Source organism: Meriones unguiculatus, chromosome 14 (genome assembly GCF_030254825.1).
Source record: "Meriones unguiculatus strain TT.TT164.6M chromosome 14, Bangor_MerUng_6.1, whole genome shotgun sequence".
Taxonomy (NCBI): domain Eukaryota; kingdom Metazoa; phylum Chordata; class Mammalia; order Rodentia; family Muridae; genus Meriones; species Meriones unguiculatus.
Window position 1 is genome coordinate 48,850,391 of NC_083361.1, and position 21,278 is coordinate 48,871,668.

At 40.9% G+C, this 21,278-nt stretch overlaps 6 non-coding genes across 6 annotated transcripts; all 6 read right to left on the reverse strand.

Annotated features, from left to right (window-relative positions):
* Positions 1-2,118: 2,118 nt before the first annotated feature.
* LOC132647755 (small nucleolar RNA SNORD109A) lies at positions 2,119-2,183 on the reverse strand. The gene has a single exon (XR_009586098.1). It is a non-coding gene; the product is annotated as a small nucleolar RNA SNORD109A (small nucleolar RNA).
* Positions 2,184-5,677: 3,494 nt separating this feature from the next.
* On the reverse strand, positions 5,678-5,742 carry LOC132647351 (small nucleolar RNA SNORD109A). Its single transcript, XR_009585719.1, has one exon. It is a non-coding gene; the product is annotated as a small nucleolar RNA SNORD109A (small nucleolar RNA).
* Positions 5,743-9,237: 3,495 nt separating this feature from the next.
* On the reverse strand, positions 9,238-9,302 carry LOC132647428 (small nucleolar RNA SNORD109A). The gene has a single exon (XR_009585796.1). It is a non-coding gene; the product is annotated as a small nucleolar RNA SNORD109A (small nucleolar RNA).
* A 3,513-nt stretch (positions 9,303-12,815) lies between these two features.
* Positions 12,816-12,880, reverse strand: LOC132647872 (small nucleolar RNA SNORD109A). The gene has a single exon (XR_009586212.1). It is a non-coding gene; the product is annotated as a small nucleolar RNA SNORD109A (small nucleolar RNA).
* A 3,480-nt stretch (positions 12,881-16,360) lies between these two features.
* LOC132647873 (small nucleolar RNA SNORD109A) lies at positions 16,361-16,425 on the reverse strand. The gene has a single exon (XR_009586213.1). It is a non-coding gene; the product is annotated as a small nucleolar RNA SNORD109A (small nucleolar RNA).
* A 3,514-nt stretch (positions 16,426-19,939) lies between these two features.
* Positions 19,940-20,004, reverse strand: LOC132647874 (small nucleolar RNA SNORD109A). Its single transcript, XR_009586214.1, has one exon. It is a non-coding gene; the product is annotated as a small nucleolar RNA SNORD109A (small nucleolar RNA).
* Positions 20,005-21,278: the final 1,274 nt, after the last annotated feature.

Sequence of the window (21,278 nt, forward strand, 5' to 3'; positions counted from 1 at the left end):
AAGCCTAGGTTGTTTAGCCATGAGAGGGACGTTAAATAAATCTCATCTCTTGTGGTACACAGTAGGTAAATATTTAGTCAGGCGAGAATGAAGCCTGTCTACAAACAAAAGACACAATGGGAAGCAGCGTCACTTACCTGTCCTGCCAGAAGGGAAGCACCTCTCCAAGTTTTAGCCTGCAACATAATAAGTATGAAGGTTATCAGAAAATGAAATGCTTCTAGGCAACCTTGACTTTCTAAAGTGTCCCGACCTTCAAGTCTGCCAGCACTTCAGTCTTTCCCAGAACCAACTATTGAATTCATTTCCTCCCTTCCAATCCCCTCAGATTTTAGCCACTGTGGCAAGGATTTCTCTTCTTCTGATGACTTCCTCAGAAGCTGTCTGTGAGAGCATCTTTGCCAGTGCCAGCAGGCACAGTGTGGACGCCTCTCAGTGGGCAGCGAGGAAGTTGGACAAAGCAAAGAAGAAGCAGTGAGTATAGCATTGCAGTATGGTCATTCTTAACTCCTCCTTTCTCAAAGTCAAAACGACCAAGTTGCACAGAGGTGAAAGTCAGTAAGCCCAATGGTATCTTTGAGATTTCAGGGTGTCATTGAAATTTGTCCTCTGTGCATGGAATTCTCTCCTTGTTTATCCAACAGAGTGTTCCATAATTGACTTTAGATTTCTTCCCTGCCATGCAACCTCATCTTGGAAGAGAGGGGAATCCAAAGGTACCTATTTGTCTACATGTATGTTACCATGTCTCGATTCATGGAACTCAAGTCTTCCACTTGGAAGAGCGTTGGAATCATCTACCATGCTTCAGGTTAAATCTGATGAAAAGAAGATGTTTTCTACGCACTAACTGACTAGCCCGTGGTCAAATACACATGTGTTGCTTTTTATCGAGTATTTTGTACTACACATCTGAGATTACATGATGTCCTTGTTTGGATATTCAAACTTCAACCATGGCTTTAGAAATTGTGTATCCAGCAAGTGTTACCAAGAGTCCTATGCTCCAACTTCGTAAAAGTCTGTTAGTAGTAAGATATATATATATATATATATATATATATATATATATATATATATATACATGTATGTGTGTGTCAGTTCTGAATTAATTGTGTTCATCATGAGGATGTTAAGAAGATTCAGTGTGTGGTTCTTTCTTGTTTCATTGGAGAGTTAGCGCCTCTGATCCATTATCAGGATTGTAGATCTACCAGCTAGCAACATGTTCTTTAGAAATATCTTTCCTTGTTTCATGAAGGAATAGTTGTTTTCATAGATCTTGGGTAACACGCAAATTTTGTTAGAATAGATGATTTGCATCTGTGTGAGAGCGGCAATAAGAGGATGAATGTATCCAGGAGGAAAAGAGAAACAACAACAACAAATAACAGAAAGCAAAGCCCAATTGTCATTTCTCATGATGGATCAACTGAGATGGTTTCCATGCGAGAGAGAGACAGGTAAACACAACATGCTCTGGAAGATTTTGGCAGCTAAGACATAAATGATGAACACCAATAAAACTAGGGAATGTCTCAAACAGATGCCCTGGCTTATCACCTAGCCATTATTATCTAGAATTTACCCAGCCTCCAACAGGAAAGACCATTTCAATTTTCCCTCTATATAAATTGAATGATCCTTTAATTATTTGTTATACGTCAGCATTTACACAACTTTTGGTAAAGTGCGAGGGCAGTCATTGTCCTCCAATATTCTTGGGACTACTGGCATGAGCCCTAACCTCCCCTCCTGACACTTTACCACATATGTGCAAGGGTACATCGCCGTAGACTAGGAATGAGCAGCACGTTCGAATTCATCAGTTCTTACATATTTTTGGAGTACGTCATTTGCACCTACAGTCATCTCTACCTGATATATGTGCCTACTCCTATAGTAAAGGTTGTCTCCCTATCACTTGGAATCATTTCTATCTCTTTGAAAATAGAAAGTAATGCAGATTGTATCAAAAAAGTATGGTACTGTTATGATGCCTTTTTCGAAAAATCTCAGAATCTGATGCCATACTGCACAGTTCTCATCCTCTCTGAAGAGGGAAGTGTGCAAGGCAGGCTCTGAACTCCTCATGGGTCTCACGAGGACCTCATATCTGGACCTCAGATCGCATCTGTTCAAGTCAGTCAACGTCCTCAGATACCTGTTGTCATCATAGATCCAGAAAGGCCTTCGCTCAACACATGAGTTTTCACCTACCAAGTGAAACCCAGAGAGCTAGACTCCTGGGCCTTGACAAGGAAGTTCAAAACTGTGCAGGAGGCATGTAGCTCATTCTGTCAAAGGTTCTGGGGAAACACAGAGGACAGGATTAAAGAGCCTTTCCCCTTTGACACCATATGAGAAAAATAGAGGTCAACACATTGCCTTTGGTGGGTGTCACTGGCCCCAAATCGGGTACCTGTGAATGTTCCCTGAACTTATGTATTTAATCTTTACAACAAAGATTTGGTAAGAATAGAGAAAACATTCAAGAAAGCAAAATGAGTTTTTTTCCTATCTAGATAAGATTTTTTCAACATCCTAATTTGCGGTTTCGATTCTATGCTCCTCATGTTAACCCGCATTTACACTTCCTCCTCCTGTTCCCTGTCTTCCATGTATGTTCCTCTCCATCTTTCAGTGCCCAGTATTGAGCCTTCCAGTTGTCCTGCAATTGTCAATGTTCTGGAGGATTTTGTGATGTATGTCGCATGACCACCAGCTCCTTCCATATTTCCTTGGACAACAAAAAGCAACACACAGGCCAAGCTACATTTTGGTCCATATACATCACCAGGTATCCTACAGGACATTGATAGGGACAGGAGTTGGGTTCTGTGTGCCTGATTCCTGAACCTTCTCTTCGTATCACCTCTCATGTCATGTTTCTTCAAATGAACTCAACACCACCCAGTTTCCAAGATGAAGGAAGGCATTGCATTTAATACCAAAAATATTCTTAGTTTTGTTTTGTTTTGTTCTGACAATGGACAACAAGTTTTCTGGCTCAACATAATCCATAATCATTTATAAAAAGAATAAATATGGTTCATTGTCATCTCTGTTTGAGTTTTCGAAAACTTTATGGCAATTCACCTGAATTTTAGAGGGCAAGATTGCATGTTTCCATGCTACTTACAAGGAAGTGAAAACGCAGGGGTGGCTCTCTTAGTATCCACGCCAGAGGATCAAGAATAGATGAAATTTGTGAGGGTTATTGTTCTGTGCTCTAGGGGTCTAGACTCCTAACACCTTATCATCTTCCTTTGGGTTCCACACCTGTCAGGGCAGAAAGAAGAGTTTAATTCTTTGAGCTTGAATGTCCATAAGGGAAGGAGCTGGGAGAAGGCTTTTCTTAGTACTTCTGGATATATTATTTAGAATTGGAAGCTTCAATGGTAGCTTCAAAAGAAAGTCAAATATGCCAATAACTTCACCCAACTGTTGGTTTTCCAAATGCACCTCAAAATACTAATGGTATTAGGTAGTATCCTTGTCACTTGCTTGGGTTGGGACTACCTAGCTAAGTCCCCTACAATGCCAGGGCCATAGCAAGTGTTCCACCATCAAGAGGCAAGACGAAGCCTAGTTTGTTTAGTCATGAGAGGGATGTTAAATAAATCTCATCTCTAGTGGTACACAGTAGGTAAATATTTAGTCAGGCGAGAATGCAGCCTGCCTACAAACAAAAGACACAATGGGAAGCAGCGTCACTTACCTGTCCTGCCAGAAGGGAAGCACCTCTCCAAGTTTTAGCCTGCAACATAATAAGTATGAAGGTTATCAGAAAAGGAAATGCGTCTAGGCAACCTTGACTTTCTAAAGTGTCCCGACCTTCAAGTCTGCCAGCAGTTCAGTCTTTCCCAGAACCAACTATTGAATTCATTTCCTCCCTTCCAATCCCCTCAGATTTTAGCCACTGTGGCAAGGATTTCTCCTCTTCTGATGACTTCCTCAGAAGCTGTCAGTGAGAGCATCTTTGCCAGTGCCAGCAGGCACATTGTGTACGCCTCAGTGGGCAACGAGGAAGTTGGACAAAGCAAAGAAGAAGCAGTGAGTATAGCATTGCAGTATGGTCATTCTTAACTCCTCCTTTCTCAAAGTCAAAACGACCAAGTTGCACAGAGGTGAAAGTCAGTAAGCCCAATGGTATCTTTGAGATTTCAGGGTGTCATTGAAATTTGTCCTCTGTGCATGGAATTCTCTCCTTGTTTATCCAACAGATTGTTCCATAATTGACTTTAGATTTCTTCCCTGCCATGCTACCTCATCTTGGAAGAGAGGGGAATCCAAAGGTACCTTTTTGTCTACATGTATGTTACCATGTCTCGATTCATGGAACTCAAGTCTTCCACTTGGAAGAGCATTGGAATCATCTACCATGTTTCCGGTTAAATCTGATGAAAAGAAGATGTTTTCTACGCACTAACTGACTAGCCCGTGGTCAAATACACTGGGTTGCTTTTTATCGAGTATGTTGTACTACACATCTGAGATTACATGATGTCCTATATTGGATATTCAAGCTTCAACCATGGCTTTAGAAATTGTGTATCCAGCAAGTGTTACCAAGAGTCCTATGCTACAGCTTCGTAAAAGTCTGTTAGTAGTAAGATATATATATATATATACATATATGTGTGTGTCAGTTCTGAATTAATTGTGTTCATCATGAGGATGTTAAGAAGATTCAGTGTGTGGTTCTTTCTTGTTTCATTGAAGAGTTAGCGCATCTGATCCATTATCAGGACTGTGGGTTTACCAGCTAGCAACATGTTCTTTAGAAATATCCTTCCTTGTTACATAAAGGAATAGTTGTTTTCATAGATCTTGGGTAACACGCAAATTTTGTTAGATTAGATGATTTGCATCTGTGTGAGAGCGGCAATCAGAGGATGAATGTACCCAGGAAGAAAACGAAAACAACAACAACAAATAACAGAAAGCAAAGCCCAATTGTCATTTCTCATGATGGATCAACTGAGATGGTTTCCATGCGAGAGAGAGATAGGTAAACACAACATGCTCTGGAAGATTTTGTCAGCTAAGACATAAATGATGAACACCAATAAAACTAGGGAATGTCTCCAACAGGTGCCCTGGCTTCTCACCTAGCCATTATTATCTAGAATTTACCCAGCCTCCAGCAGGAAAGACCATTTCAATTTTCCCTCTATATAAATTGAATGATCCTTTAATTATTAGTTATACGTCAGCCTTTACACAACTTTGGGTAAAGTGGGAGGGCAGTCCTTGTCCTCCAATATTCTTGGGACTACTGGCATGAGCCCTAACCTCCCCTCCTGACACTTTACCACATATGTGCAAGGGTACATCGCCGGAGACTAGGAATGAGCAGCACGTTCTTACATATAATTCATCAGTTCTTACATATTTTTTGAGTACGTCATTTGCACCTACAGTCATCTCTACCTGATATATGTGCCTAAACCTATAGTAAAGGTTGTCTCCCTATCACTTTGAATCATTTCTATCTCTTTCAAAATAGAAAGCAATGAAGATTGTATCAAACCAAGTATGGTACTGTTATGAGGCCTTTTTCGAAAAATCTCAGAATCTGATGCCATACTGCACAGTTCTCATCCTCTCTGAAGAGGGAAGAGTGCAAGGCAGGCTCTGAACTCCTCATGGGTCTCACGAGGAAGTCATATCTGGACCTCAGATCGCATCTGTTCAAGTCAGTCAATGTCCTCAGATACCTGTTGTCATCATAGATCCAGAAAGGCCTTCGCTCACCACATGAGTTTTCACCTACCATGTGAAACCCCAGAGAGATAGACTCCTGGGCCTTGACAAGGAAGTTCAAAACTGTGCAGGAGGCATGTAGCTCATTCTGTCAAAGGTTCTGGGGAAACACAGAGGACAGGATTAAAGAGCCTTTCCCCTTTGACACCATATGAGAAAAATAGAGGTCAACACATTGCTTTTGGTGGGTGTCACTGGCCCCAAATCGGGTACCTGTGAATGTTCCCTGAACTTATGTATTTAATCTTTACAACAAAGATTTGGTAAGAATAGAGAAAACATTCAAGAAAGCAAAATGACTTTTTTTCCTATATAGATAAGATTTTTTCAACATCCTAATTTGCGGTTTCGATTCTATGCTCTTCATGTTAACCCGCTTTTACACTTCCTCCTCCTGTTCCCTGTCTTCCATGTATGTTCTTCTCCATCTTACAGTGCACAGTATTGAGCCTTCCAGTTGTCCTGCAATTGTCAATGCTCTGGAGGATTTTGTGATGTATGTCGCATGACCACCAGCTCCTTCCATATTTCCGTGGACAACAAAAAGCAACACACAGGCCAAGCTACATTTTGGTCCATATACATCACCAGTTATCCCACAGGACATTGACAAGGACAGGAGTTGGGTTCTGTGTGCCTGATTCCTAAACCTTCTCTTCGTATCAGCTCTCATGTCATGTTTCTTCAAATGAACTCAACACCACCCAGGTTCCAAGATGAAGGAAGCCATTGCATTTAATACCAAAAATATTCTTAGTGTTGTTTTGTTTTGTTCTGACAATGGACAACTAGATTTCTGGCTCAACATAATGCATAATCATTTATAAAAAGAATAAATATGGTTCATTGTCAGCTCTGTTTGGGTTTTCGAAAACTTTATGGCAATTCACCTGAATTTTAGAAGGCAAGAATGCATGTTTCCATGCTACTTACAAGGAAGTGAAAACGCATGGGTGGCTCTCTTAGTATCCACGCCAGAGGATCAAGGATAGATGAAATTTGTGAGGGTTATTGTTCTGTGGTCTAGGGGTCTAGACTCCTAACACCCTATCATCTTCCTTTGGGTTCCACACCTGTCAGGGCAGAAATAAGAGTTTAATTCTTTGAGCTTGAATGTCGATAAGGGAAGGAGCTGGGAGAAGGCTTTTCTTAGTACTTCTGGATATATTATTTAGAATTGGAAGCTTCAATGGTAGCTTCAAAAGAAAGTCAAATATGCCAATAACTTCACCCAACTGTTGGTTTTCCAAATGCACCTCAAAATACTAATGGTATTAGGTAGTATCCTTGTCACTTGCTTGGGTTGGGACTACCTAGCTAAGTCCCCTACAATGCCAGGGCCATAGCAGGTATTCCACCATCAAGAGGCAAGACGAAGCCTAGGTTGTTTAGCCATGAGAGGGACGATAAATAATTCTCATCTATTGTGGTACACAGTAGGTAAATATTTCGTCAGGCGAGAATGCAGCCTGCCTACAAACAAAAGACACAATGGGAAGCAGCGTCACTTACCTGTCCTGCCAGAAGGGAAGCACCTCTCCAAGTTTTAGCCTGTAACATAATAAGTATGAAGGTTATCAGAAAAGGAAATGCGTCTAGGCAACCTTGACTTTCTAAAGTGTCCCGACCTTCAAGTCTGCCAGCAGTTCAGTCGTTCCCAGAACCAACTATTGAATTCATTTCCTCCCTTCCAATCCCCTCAGATTTTAGCCACTGTGGCAAGGATTTCTCTTCTTCTGATGACTTCCTCAGAAGCTGTCTGTGAGAGCATCTTTGCCAGTGCCAGCAGGCACATTGTGTACGCCTCTCAGTGGGCAACGAGGAAGTTGGACAAAGCAAAGAAGAAGCAGTGAGTATAGCATTGCAGTATGGTCATTTTTAACTCCTCCTTTCTCAAAGTCAAAACGACCAAGTTGCACAGAGGTGAAAGTCAGTAAGCCCAATGGTATCTTTGAGATTTCAGGGTGTCATTGAAATTTGTCCTCTGTGCATGGAATTCTCTCCTTGTTTATCCAACAGAGTGTACCATAATTGACTTTAGATTTCTTCCCTGCCATGCTACCTCATCTTGGAAGAGAGGGGAATCCAAAGGTACCTTTTTGTCTACATGTATGTTACCATGTCTCGATTCATGGAACTCAAGTCTTCCACTTGGAAAAGCGTTGGAATCATCTACCATGCTTCAGGTTAAATCTGATGAAAAGAAGATGTTTTCTACGCACTAACTGACTAGGCCGTGGTCAAATACACTGGGTTGCTTTTTATCGAGTATGTTGTACTACACATCTGAGATTACATGATGTCCTTGATTGGATATTCAAGCTTCAACCATGGCTTTAGAAATTGTGTATCCAGCAAGTGTTACCAAGAGTCCTATGCTACAGCTTTGTCAAAGTCTGTTAGTAGTAAGATATATATATATATACATATATGTGTGTGTCAGTTATGAATTAATTGTGTTCATCATGAGGATGTTTAAAAGATTCAGTGTGTGGTTCTTTCTTGTTTCATTGAAGAGTTAGCGCATCTGATCCATTATCAGGACTGTGGGTCTACCAGCTAGCAACATGTTCTTTAGAAATATCTTTCCTTGTTTCATAAAGGAATAGTTGTTTCCATAGATCTTGGTTAACACGCAAATTTTGTTAGAATAGATGATTTGCATCTGTGTGAGAGCGGATATCAGAGGATGAATGTACCCAGGAGGAAAACAGAAACAACAACAACAAATAACAGAAAGCAAAGCCCAATTGTCATTTCTCATGATGGATCAACTGAGATGGTTTCCATGCGAGAGAGAGATAGGTAAACACAACATGCTCTGGAAGATTTTGGCAGCTAAGACATAAATGATGAACACCAATAAAACTATGGAATGTATCCAACAGGTGCCCTGGCTTCTCACCTAGCCATTATTATCTAGAATTTACCCAGCCTCCAACAGGAAAGACCATTTCAATTTTCCCTCTATATAAATTGAATGATCCTTTAATTATTAGTTATACGTCAGCCTTTACACAACTTTGGGTAAAGTGCGAGGGCAGTCCTTGTCCTCCAATATTCTTGGGACTACTGGCATGAGCCCTAACCTCCCCTCCTGACACTTTATCACATATGTGCAAGGGTACATCGCCGGAGACTAGGAATGAGCAGCACGTTCTTACATATAATTCATCAGTTCTTACATATTTTTTGAGTACGTCATTTGCACCTACAGTCATCTCTACCTGATATATGTGCCTAAACCTATAGTAAAGGTTGTCTCCCTATCACTTTGAATCATTTCTATCTCTTTGAAAATAGAAAGCAATGAAGATTGTATCAAACCAAGTATGGTACTGTTATGAGGCCTTTTTCGAAAAATCTCAGAATCTGATGCCATACTGCACAGTTCTCATCCTCTCTGAAGAGGGAAGAGTGCAAGGCAGGCTCTGAACTCCTCATGGGTCTCACGAGGACCTCATATCTGGACCTCAGATCGCATCTGTTCAAGTCAGTCAACGTCCTCAGATACCTGTTGTCATCATATATCCAGAAAGGCCTTCGCTCAACACATGAGTTTTCACCTACCAAGTGAAACCCCAGAGAGATAGACTCCTGGGCCTTGACAAGGAAGTTCAAAACTGTGCAGGAGGCATGTAGCTCATTCTGTCAAAGGTTTTGGGGAAACACAGAGGACAGGATTAAAGAGCCTTTCCCCTTTGACACCATATGAGAAAAATAGAGGTCAACACATTGCTTTTGGTGGGTGTCACTGGCCCCAAATCGGGTACCTGTGAATGTTCCCTGAACTTATGTATTTAATCTTTACAACAAGATTTGGTAAGAATAGAGAAAACATTCAAGAAAGCAAAATGACTTTTTTTCCTATCTAGATAAGATTTTTTCAACATCCTAATTTGCGGTTTCGATTCTATGCTCTTCATGTTAACCTGCTTTTACACTTCCTCCTCCTGTTCCCTGTCTTCCATGTATGTTCTTCTCCATCTTACAGTGCACAGTATTGAGCCTTCCAGTTGTCCTGCAATTGTCAATGCTCTGGAGGATTTTGTGATGTATGTCGCATGACCACCAGCTCCTTCCATATTTCCTTGGACAACAAAAAGCAACACACAGGCCAAGCTACATTTTGGTCCATATACATCACCAGTTATCCCACAGGACATTGACGAGAACAGGAGTTGGGTTTTGTGTGCCTGATTCCTAAACCTTCTCTTCGTATCAGCTCTCATGTCATGTTTCTTCAAATGAACTCAACACCACCCAGGTTCCAAGATGAAGGAAGGCATTGCATTTAATACCAAAAATATTCTTAGTGTTGTTTTGTTTTGTTCTGACAATGGACAACTAGATTTCTGGCTCAACATAATGCATAATCATTTATAAAAAGAATAAATATGGTTCATTGTCAGCTCTGTTTGGGTTTTCGAAAACTTTATGGCAATTCACCTGAATTTTAGAGGGCAAGATTGCATGTTTCCATGCTACTTTCAAGGAAGTGAAAATGCATGGGTTGCTCTCTTAGTATCCACGCCAGAGGATCAAGGATAGATGAAATTTGTGAGGGTTATTGTTCTGTGCTCTATGTTTCTAGACTCCTAACACCCTATCATCTTCCTTTCGGTTCCACACCTGTCAGGGCAGAAAGAAGAGTTTAATTCTTTGAGCTTGAATGTCCATAAGGGAAGGAGCTGGGAGAAGGCTTTTCTTAGTACTTCTGGATATATTATTTAGAATTGGAAGCTTCAATGGTAGCTTCAAAAGAAAGTCAAATATGCCAATAACTTCACCCAACTGTTGGTTTTCCAAATGCACCTCAAAATACTAATGGTATTAGGTAGTATCCTTGTCACTTGCTTGGGTTGGGACTACCTAGCTAAGTCCCCTACAATGCCAGGGCCATAGCAAGTGTTCCACCATCAAGAGGCAAGACGAAGCCTAGGTTGTTTAGTCATGAGAGGGACGTTAAATAAATCTCATCTCTAGTGGTACACAGTAGGTAAATATTTAGTCAGGCGAGAATGCAGCCTGCCTACAAACAAAAGACACAATGGGAAGCAGCGTCACTTACCTGTACTGCCAGAAGGGAAGCACCACTCCAAGTTTTAGCCTGCAACATAGTAAGTATGAAGGTTATCAGAAAAGGAAATGCGTCTAGGCAACCTTGACTTTCTAAAGTGTCCCGACTTTCAAGTCTGCCAGCAGTTCAGTCTTTCCCAGAACCAACTATTGAATTCATTTCCTCCCTTCCAATCCCCTCAGATTTTAGCCACTGTGGCAAGGATTTCTCTTCTTCTGATGACTTCCTCAGAAGCTGTCTGTGAGAGCATCTTTGCCAGTGCCAGCAGGCACAGTGTGGACGCTTCTCAGTGGGCAGCGAGGAAGTTGGACAAAGCAAAGTAGAAGCAGTGCGTATAGCATTGCAGTATCGTCATTCTTAACTCCTCCTTTCTCAAAGTCAAAACGACCAACTTGCACAGAGGTGAAAGTCAGTAAGCCCAATGGTATCTTTGAGATTTCAGGGTGTCATTGAAATTTGTCCTCTGTGCATGGAATTCTCTCCTTGTTTATTCAACAGAGTGTTCCATAATTGACTTTAGATTTCTTCCCTGCCATGCAACCTCATCTTGGAAGAGAGGGGAATCCAAAGGTACCTTTTTGTCTACATGTATGTTACCATGTCTCGATTCATGCAACTCAAGTCTTCCACTTGGAAGAGCGTTGCAATCATTTACCATCATTCAGGTTAAATCTGATGAAAAGAAGATGTTTTCTACGCACTAACTGACTAGCCCGTGGTCAAATACACATGGGTTGCTTTTTATCGAGTATGTTGTACTACACATCTGAGATTACATGATGTCCTTGATTGGATATTCAAGCTTCAACCATGGCTTTAGAAATACTGTATCCAGCAAGTGTTAGGAAGAGTCCTATACTCCTGCTTCGTAAAAGTCTGTTAGTATCAAGATATATATAAATATATATATATATATATATATACATATATGTGTGTGTCAGTTCTGAATTAATTGTGTTCATCATGAGGATGTTAAGAAGATTCAGTGTGTGGTTCTTTCTTGTTTCATTGGAGAGTTAGCGCGTCTGATCCATTATCAGGATTGTGGGTCTACCAGCTAGCAACATGTTCTTTAGAAATATCTTTCCTTGTTTCATAAAGGAATAGTTGTTTTCATAGATCTTGGGTAACACGCAAATTTTGTTAGAATAGATGATTTGCATCTGTGTGAGAGCGGCAATCAGAGGATGAATGTACCGAGGAGGAAAACAGAAACAACAACAACAAATAACAGAAAGCAAAGCCCAATTGTCATTTCTCATGATGGATCAACTGAGATGGTTTCCATGCGAGAGAGAGATAGGCAAACACATTTTGCTCTGGAAGATTTTGGCAGCTAAGACTTAAATGATGAACACCAATAAAACTAGGGAATGTCTCCAACAGGTGCCCTGGCTTCTCACCTAGCCATTATTATCTAGAATTTACCCAGCCTCCAGCAGGAAAGACCATTTCAATTTTCCCTCTATATAAATTGAATGATCCTTTAATTATTAGTTATACGTCAGCCTTTACACAACTTTGGGTAAAGTGGGAGGGCAGTCCTTGTCCTCCAATATTCTTGGGACTACTGGCATGAGCCCTAACCTCCCCTCCTGACACTTTACCACATATTTGCAAGGGTACATCGCCGGAGACTAGGAATGAGCAGCACGTTCTTACATATAAATCATCAGTTCTTACATATTTTTTGAGTACGTCATTTGCACCTACAGTCATCTCTATCTGATATATGTGCCTATTCCTATAGTAAAGGTTGTCTCCCTATCACTTGGAATCATTTCTATCTCTTTGAAAATAGAAAGCAATGAAGATTGTATCAAACCAAGTATGGTACTGTTATGAGGCCTTTTTCGAAAAATCTCAGAATCTGATGCCATACTGCACAGTTCTCATCCTCTCTGAAGAGGGAAGAGTGCAAGGCAAGCTCTGAAATCCTCATGGTTCTCACGAGGACCTCATATCTGGACCTCAGATCGCATCTGTTCAAGTCAGTCAACGTCCTCAGAGACCTGTTGTCATCATAGATCCAGAAAGGCCTTCGCTCAACACATGAGTTTTCACCTACCAAGTGAAACCCCAGAGAGCTAGACTCCTGGGCCTTGACAAGGAAGTTCAAAACTGTGCAGGAGGCATGTAGCTCATTCTGTCAAAGGTTCTGGGGAAACACAGAGGACAGGATTAAAGAGCCTTTCCCCTTTGACACCATATGAGAAAAATAGAGGTCAACACATTGCCTTTGGTGGGTGTCACTGGCCCCAAATCGGGTACCTGTGAATGTTCCCTGAACTTATGTATTTAATCTTTACAACAAAGATTTGGTAAGAATAGAGAAAACATTCAAGAAAGCAAAATGACTTTTTTTCCTATCTAGATAAGATTTTTTCAACATCCTAATTTGCGGTTTTGATCCTATGCTCCTCATGTTAACCCGCCTTTACACTTCCTCCTCCTGTTCCCTGTCTTCCATGTATGTTCCTCTCCATCTTACAGTGCCCATTATTGAGCCTTCCAGTTGTCCTGCAATTGTCAATGCTCTGGAGGATTTGTGATGTATGTCGCATGACCACCAGCTCCTTCCATATTTCCTTGGACAACAAAAAGCAAAACACAGGCCAAGCTACATTTTGGTCCATATACATCACCAGGTATCCCACAGGACATTGACAGGAGTTGGGTTCTGTGTGCCTGATTCCTGAACCTTCTCTTCGTATCACCTCTCATGTCATGTTTCTTCAAATGAACTCAACACCACCCAGTTTCCAAGATGAAGGAAGGCATTGCATTTAATACCAAAAATATTCTTAGTTTTGTTTTTTTTTTGTTCCGACAATGGACAACTAGATTTCTGGCTCAACATAATCCATAATCATTTATAAAAAGAATAAATATGGTTCATTGTCAGCTCTGTTTGAGTTTTCGAAAACTTTATGGCAATTCACCTGAATTTTAGAGGGCAAGATTGCATGTTTCCATGCTACTTACAAGGAAGTGAAAACGCATGGGTGGCTCTCTTAGTATCCACGCCAGAGGATCAAGGATAGATGAAATTTGTGAGGGTTATTGTTCTGTGCTCTAGGGGTCTAGACTCCTAACACCTTATCATCTTCCTTTGGGTTCCACACCTGTCAGGGCAGAAATAAGAGTTTAATTCTTTGAGCTTGAATGTCGATAAGGGAAGGAGCTGGGAGAAGGCTTTTCTTAGTACTTCTGGATATATTATTTAGAATTGGAAGCTTCAATGGTAGCTTCAGAAGAAAGTCAAATATGCCAATAACTTCACCCAACTGTTGGTTTTCCAAATGCACCTCAAAATACTAATGGTATTAGGTAGTATCCTTGTCACTTGCTTGGGTTGGGACTACCTAGCTAAGTCCCCTACAATGCCAGGGCCATAGCAAGTGTTCCACATCAAGAGGCAAGTCGAAGCCTAGGTTGTTTAGCCATGAGAGCGACGTTAAATAATTCTCATCTCTTGAGGTACACAGTAGGTAAATATTTAGTCAGGCGAGAATGCAGCCTGCCTACAAACAAAAGACACAATGGGAAGCAGCGTCACTTACCTGTCCTGCCAGAAGGGAATCACCTCTCCAAGTTTTAGCCTGCAACATAATAAGTATGAAGGTTATCAGAAAAGGAAATGCGTCTAGGCAACCTTGACTTTCTAAAGTGTCCCGACCTTCAAGTCTGCCAGCAGTTCAGTCTTTCCCAGAACCAACTATTGAATTCATTTCCTCCCTTCCAATCCCCTCAGATTTTAGCCACTGTGGCAAGGATTTCTCTTCTTCTGATGACTTCCTCAGAAGCTGTCTGTGAGAGCATCTTTGCCAGTGCCAACAGGCACATTGTGTACGCCTCTCAGTGGGCAGCGAGGAAGTTGGACAAAGCAAAGAAGAAGCAGTGCGTATAGCATTGCAGTATGGTCATTCTTAACTCCTCCTTTCTCAAAGTCAAAACGACCAAGTTGCACAGAGGTGAAAGTCAGTAAGCCCAATGGTATCTTTGAGATTTCAGGGTGTCATTGAAATTTGTCCTCTGTGCATGGAATTCTCTCCTTGTTTATCCAACAGAGTGTTCCATAATTGACTTTAGATTTCTTCCCTGCCATGCAACCTCATCTTGGAAGATAGGGGAATCCAAAGGTACCTTTTTGTCTACATGTATGTTACCATGTCTCGATTCATGGAACTCAAGTCTTCCCCTTGGAAGAGCGTTGGAATCATCTACCCTTCTTCCGGTTAAATCTGATGAAAAGAAGATGTTTTGTACGCACTAACTGACTAGCCCGTGGTCAAATACACTGGGTTGCTTTTTATCGAGTATGTTGTACTACACATCTGAGATTACATGATGTCCTTGATTGGATATTCAAGCTTCAACCATGGCTGTAGAAATTGTGTATCCAGCAAGTGTTACCAAGAGTCCTATGCTCCAGCTTCGTAAAAGTCTGTTAGTAGTAAGATATATATATATACATATATGTGTGTGTCAGTTCTGAATTAATTATGTTCATCATGAGGATGTTAAGAAGATTCAGTGTGTGGTTCTTTCTTGTTTCATTGAAGAGTTAGCGCATCTGATCCATTATCAGGACTGTGGGTCTACCAGCTAGCAACATGTTCTTTAGAAATATCCTTCCTTGTTACATAAAGGAATAGTTGTTTTCATAGATCTTGGGTAACATGCAAATTTTGTTAGAATAGATGATTTGCATCTGTGTGAGAGCGGCAATCAGAGGATGAATGTACCCAGGAGGAAAACAGAAACAACAACAACAAATAACAGAAAGCAAAGCCCAATTGTCATTTCTCATGATGGATCAACTGAGATGGTTTCCATGGGAGAGAGAGATAGGTAAACACAACATGCTCTGGAAGATTTTGGCAGCTAAGACATAAATGATGAACACCAATAAAACTAGGGAATGTCTCCAACAGGTGCCCTGGCTTCTCACCTGGCCATTATTATCTAGAATTTACCCAGCCTCCAGCAGGAAAGACCATTTCAATTTTCCCTCTATATAAATTGAATGATCCTTTAATTATTAGTTATACGTCAGCCTTTACACAACTTTGGGTAAAGTGCGAGGGCAGTCCTTGTCCTCCAATATTCTTGGGACTACTGGCATGAGCCCTAACCTCCCCTCCTGACACTTTACTACATATGTGCAAGGGTACATCGCCGGAGACGAGGAATTAGCAGCACGTTCGAATTCATCAGTTCTTACATATTTTTTGAGTACGTCATTTGCACCTACAGTCATCTCTACCTGATATATGTGCCTACTCCTATAGTAAAGGTTGTCTCCCTATCACTTGGAATCATTTCTATCTCTTTGAAAATAGAAAGCAATGAAGATTGTATCAAACCAAGTATGGGTACTGTTATGAGGCCTTTTTCGAAAAATCTCAGAATCTGATGCCATACTGCACAGTTCTCATCCTCTCTGAAGAGGGAAGATTGCACGGCAGGCTCTGAAATTCTCATGGGTCTCACGAGGACCTCATATCTGGACCTCAGATCGCATCTGTTCAAGTCAGTCAACGTCCTCAGAGACCTGTTGTCATCATAGATCCAGAAAGGCTCAACACATGAGTTTTCACCTACCAAGTGAAACCCCAGAGAGCTAGACTCCTGGCCCTTGACAAGGAAGTTCAAAACTGTGCAGGAGGCATGTAGCTCATTCTGTCAAAGGTTCTGGGGAAACACAGAGGACAGGATTAAAGAGCCTTTCCCCTTTGACACAATATGAGAAAAATAGAGGTCAACACATTGCCTTTGGTGGGTGTCACTGGCCCCAAATCGGGTACCTGTGAATGTTCCCTGAACTTATGTATTTAATCTTTACAACAAAGATTTGGTAAGAATAGAGAAAACATTCAAGAAAGCAAAATGACTTTTTTTCCTATCTAGATAAGATTTTTTCAACATCCTAATTTGCGGTATTGATTCTATGCTCTTCATGTTAACCCGCCTTTACACTTCCTCCTCCTGTTCCCTGTCTTCCATGTATGTTCCTCTCCATCTTACAGTGCCCAGTATTGAGCCTTCCAGTTGTCCTGCAATTGTCAATGCTCTGGAGGATTTTGTGATGTATGTCGCATGACCAACAGCTCCTTCCATATTTCCTTGGACAACAAAAAGCAACACACAGGCCAAGCTACATTTTGGTCCATATACATCACCAGGTATCCCACAGGACATTGACAGGGACAGGAGTTGGGTTCTGTGTGCCTGATTCCTGAACCTTCTCTTCGTATCACCTCTCATGTCATGTTTCTTCAAATGAACTCAACACCACCCAGTTTCCAAGATGAAGGAAGGCATTGCATTTAATACCAAAAATATTCTTAATTTTGTTTTGTTTTGTTCTGACAATGGACAACTAGATTTCTGGCTCAACATAATCCATAATCATTTATAAAAAGAATAAATATGGTTCATTGTCAGCTCTGTTTGAGTTTTCGAAAAATTTATGGCAATTCACTTGAATTTTAGAGGGCAAGATTGCATGTTTCCATGCTACTTACAAGGAAGTGAAAACGCATGGGTGGCTCTCTTAGTATCCACGCCAGAGCATCAAGGATAGATGATATTTGTGAGGGTTATTGTTCTGTGCTCTAGGGGTCTTGACTCCTAACACCTTATCATCGTCCTTTGGGTTCCACACCTGTCAGGGCAGAAATAAGAGTTTAATTCTTTGAGATTGAATGTCGATAAGGGAAGGAGCTGGGAGAAGGCTTTTCTTAGTACTTCTGGATATATTATTTAGAATTGGAAGCTTCAATGGTAGCTTCAAAAGAAAGTCAAATATGCCAATAACTTCACCCAACTGTTGGTTTTCCAAATGCACCTCAAAATACTAATGGTATTAGGTAGTATCCTTGTCACTTGCTTGGGTTGGGACTACCTAGCTAAGTCCCCTACAATGCCAGGGCCATAGCAAGTGTTCCACCATCAAGAGGCAAGACGAAGCCTAGGTTGTTTAGCCATGAGAGGGACGTTAAATAATTCTCATCTCTTGTGGTACACAGTAGGTAAATATTTAGTCAGGCGAGAATGCAGCCTGCCTACAAACAAAAGACACAATGGGAAGCAGCGTCACTTACCTGTCCTGCCAGAAGGGAAGCACCTCTCCAAGTTTTAGCCTGCAACATAATAAGTATGAAGGTTATCAGAAAAGGAAATGCGTCTAGGCAACCTTGACTTTCTAAAGTGTCCCGACCTTCAAGTCTGCCAGCAGTTCAGTCTTTCCCAGAACCAACTATTGAATTCATTTCCTCCCTTCCAATCCCCTCAGATTTTAGCCACTGTGGCAAGGATTTCTCCTCTTCTGATGACTTCCTCAGAAGCTATCTGTGAGAGCATCTTTGCCAGTGCCAACAGGCACATTGTGTACGCCTCTCAGTGGGCAGCGAGGAAGTTGGACAAAGCAAAGAAGAAGCAGTGCGTATAGCATTGCAGTATGGTCATTCTTAACTCCTCCTTTCTCAAAGTCAAAACGACCAAGTTGCACAGAGGTGAAAGTCAGTAAGCCCAATGGTATCTTTGAGATTTCAGGTTGTCATTGAAATTTGTCCTCTGTGCATGGAATTCTCTCCTTGTTTATCCAACAGAGTGTTCCATAATTGACTTTAGATTTCTTCCCTGCCATGCAACCTCATCTTGGAAGAGAGGGGAATCCAAAGGTAACTTTTTGTCTACATGTATGTTACCATGTCTCGATTCATGGAACTCAAGTCTTCCACTTGGAAGAGCATTGGAATCATCTACCATGCTTCAGGTTAAATCTGATGAAAAGAAGATGTTTTCTACGCACTAACTGACTAGCCCGTGGTCAAATACACTGGGTTGATTTTATCGAGTATGTTGTACTACACATCTGAGATTACATGATGTCCTTGATGGATATTCAAGCTTCAACCATGGCTTTAGAAATTGTGTATCCAGCAAGTGTTACCAAGAGTTCTATGCTACAGCTTCGTAAAAGTCTGTTAGTAGTAAGATATATATATATATATATATATATATATATATATATATATATATATATACATATATGTGTGTGTCAGTCCTGAATTAATTGTGTTCATCATGAGGATGTTAAGAAGATTCAGTGTGTGGTTCTTTCTTGTTTCATTGAAGAGTTAGCGCATCTGATCCATTATCAGGATTGTGGGTCTACCAGCAAGCAACATGTTCTTTAGAAATATCTTTCCTTGTTTCATAAAGGAATAGTTGTTTTCATAGATCTTGGGTAACACGCAAATTTTGTTAGAATAGATGATTTGCATCTGTGTGAGAGCGGCAATAAGAGGATGAATGTACCCAGGAGGAAAAGAAAAACAACAACAACAAGTAACAGAAAGCAAAGCCCAATTGTCATTTCTCATGATGGATCAACTGAGATGGTTTCCATGCGAGAAAGAGATAGGTAAACACAACATGCTCTGGAAGATTTTGGCAGCTAAGACATAAATGATGAACACCAATAAAACTAGGGAATGTCTCAAACAGGTGCCCTGGTTTCTCACCTAGCCATTATTATCTAGAATTTACCCAGCCTCCAACAGGAAAGACCATTTCAATTTTCCCTCTATATAAATTGAATGATCCTTTAATTATTAGTTATACGTCAGCCTTTACACAACTTTGGGAAAAGTGCGAGGGCAGTCATTGTCCTCCAATATTCTTGGGACTACTGGCATGAGCCCTAACATCCAGCCTGACACTTTACCACATATGTGCAAGGGTACATCGCCGGAGACTAGGAATGAGCAGCACGTTCTAATTCATCAGTTCTTACATATTTTTTGAGTACGTCATTTGCACCTACAGTCATCTCTACCTGATATATGTGCCTACTCCTATAGTAAAGGTTGTCTCCCTATCACTTGGAATCATTTCTATCTCTTTGAAAATAGAAAGCAATGAAGATTGTATCAAACCAAGTATGGGTATTGTTATGAGGCCTTTTTCGAAAAATCTCAGAATCTGATGCCATACTGCACAGTTCTCATCCTCTCTGAAGAGGGAAGAGTGCAAGGCAGGCTCTGAACTCCTCATGGGTCTCACGAGGACCTCATATCTGGACCTCAGATCGCATCTGTTCAAGTCAGTCAACGTCCTCAGAGACCTGTTGTCATCATAGATCCAGAAAGGCCTTCGCTCAACACATGAGTTTTCACCTACCAAGTGAAATCCCAGAGAGCTAGACTCCTGGGCCTTGACAAGGAAGTTCAAAACTGTGCAGGAGGCATGTAGCTCATTCTGTCAAAGGTTCTGGGGAAACACAGAGGACAGGATTAAAGAGCCTTTCCCCTTTGACACCATATGAGAAAAATAGAGGTCAACACATTGCCTTTGGTGGGTGTCACTGGCCCCAAATCGGGTACCTGTGAATGTTCCTTGAATTTATTTATTTAATCTTTACAACAAAGATTTGGTAAGAATAGAGAAAACATTCAAGAAATCAAAATGAATTTTTTCCTATCTAGCTAAGTTTTTTCAACATCCTAATTCGCGGTTTTGATTCTATGCTTGTCATGTTAACCCGCCTTTACACTTCCTCCTCAGGTTCCCTGTCTTCCATGTATGTTCCTCTCCATCTTACAGTGCACAGTATTGAGCCTTCCAGTTGTCCTGCAATTGTCAATGCTCTGGAGGATTTTGTGATGTATGTCGCATGACCACCAGCTCCTTCCATATTTCCTTGGACAACAAAAAGCAACACACAGGCCAAGCTATATTTTGGTCCATATACATCACCAGGTATCCCACAGGACATTGACAGGGACAGGAGTTGGGTTCTGTGTGCCTGATTCCTGAACCTTCTCTTCTTATCACCTCTCATGTCATGTTTCTTCAAATGAACTCAACACCACCCAGGTTCCAAGATGAAGGAAGGCATTGCATTTAATACCAAAAATATTCTTAATTTTGTTTTGTTTTGTTCTGACAATGGACAACTAGATTTCTGGCTCAACATAATCCATAATCATTTATAAAAAGAATAAATATGGTTCATTGTCAGCTCTGTTTGGGTTTTTGAAAACTTTATGGCAATTCACCTGAATTTTAGAGGGCAAGATTGCATGTTTCCATGCTACTTACAAGGAAGTGAAAACGCATGGGTTGCTCTCTTAGTATCCACGCCAGAGGATCAATGATAGATGAAATTTGTGAGGGTTATTGTTCTGTGCTCTAGGGGTCTAGACTCCTAACACCCTATCATCTTCCTTTGGGTTCCACACCTGTCAGGGGAGAAATAAAAGTTTAATTCTTTGAGCTTGAATGTCGATAAGGGAAGGAGCTGGGAGAAGGCTTTTCTTAGTACTTCTGGATATATTATTTAGAATTGGAAGCTTCAATGGTAGCTTCAAAAGAAAGTCAAATATGCCAATAACTTCACAAACTTTTGGTTTTCCAA